The sequence below is a fragment of the Salvia hispanica genome, chromosome 4 (genome assembly GCF_023119035.1).
Source record: "Salvia hispanica cultivar TCC Black 2014 chromosome 4, UniMelb_Shisp_WGS_1.0, whole genome shotgun sequence".
NCBI lineage: Eukaryota > Viridiplantae > Streptophyta > Magnoliopsida > Lamiales > Lamiaceae > Salvia > Salvia hispanica.
This window is the reverse complement of record NC_062968.1, coordinates 8,291,429-8,292,980: the sequence shown is the minus strand read 5'-3', so window position 1 is coordinate 8,292,980 and position 1,552 is coordinate 8,291,429.

The following is a 1,552-nucleotide window of genomic DNA, read 5'->3' as shown; positions in this document are numbered from 1 at the left end:
CTAGTCCACCGAGTGCTTTTACATTTTCATGTATATCAGTATTCAAAGAACTCCTAATAAATATAAAAATAAAACTAAAAATTAAAGTAAAAAAGGTCTACTATACACTATACAACGTTGGTGGCAGGCAATGAAAGTAGTAAAGTTGCAAGTCTACTATATGTGAAATGATGGATTTGTTTTAGATGTAGGATTAGCTTCGCATAGCTGGTTAGTTTAGCAGGCCGAACTCTAAAATCAGGCTACGATAATTGATTTCTCTATTACAATTAGATTAAGTAGAAGCACATATCAATAAATAGATACATGAAAACATAACGTATAATTATACTACTCCATTAGATCTGTTTATAACAATTAAGTTTTATCAAGATACATGAACCACATGATATTTTGATCATGAATAGTCACTAGACCAACTAGATGATTCCGTATAAATAATACTCCCTCCGTCCCAGATTAAGAGTTAAATATAGTTATGGCTTCGGTTTTAAAAAAAATTGAAGTGTGTAATAAATGAAGTAAGATGGTGGAGTGTGTAATAAATGAAGTGAGTTGATTGAAGTGGATCTCTTTTGACTTTTTGGATTTAAAAGATATTTATTGGTTTATTTTAATGTAGATAATGTCATTTTGATGTAATTTTGATGAACAATGGGGTAAAATTGTATGATTAAATATAAAAAAATCTAAATGTGATTCTTAAATTGGGACGAACTTTTATAGCAAAAAATAACTTTTAATAAGGCAAAGAGGGAGTAATCCATAAATAAACTCTAGATGAAGCTATCGAGGCGACATAAAATAAATAAAAGGAACTATCAAAGTATATCCATTATTAAACTATAAAATGTAAATATAAATTTCATTGATGTAATTATGATACCACTCATCTTCTTAAAAGATATCAAAAAGGAGATAAAGTTATCAAATTAGTACACAAGACATAGTCATTATTACAAATTGATATGGAACAAGAATGAGATTTTTCAACACGCCCCGACGTGTGTGGATCAAAACAAACATCAAACTTCCACACGCTCAACAAAGAAATCTATATTGATTTGTGCTTGCTCTAATAATATATAGAAATGAGTCACCCATCCCCTTAAAATGCCTTATAAGAAAGAGAGTTATCCTAGAATATATTATTAAGACATGATCATCACAAAGTGAAAGTGGGACACAAATAGGGGTATTCAACATGCCACTGCACATGTAGGCCGAAAGGCATATCGGACTTCAACACATGCGGAAAAAAGATCCACATCAACTTAGGCACTGGTCTGATACCATGTAGAAATAGGTCATTCACTCCTTTCAAAGACTTCACAAAGAGAGATGGTTATCCAACACTCCATCTGTCTCACAAAAGATGTCACACTTGTGGACGGTATGAAATTTTAGGAGTTTTTGTTTTGTGTGTTAGGTGGAACGAGAAATTATATTATTTATATATTGTGAGATAGAACTTTTTCTAAAAATGAAAATGTGACATCTATAGTGAGACATCTAAAAAGGAAAGTGAGACATCTTTTATGAGACGCGGGGA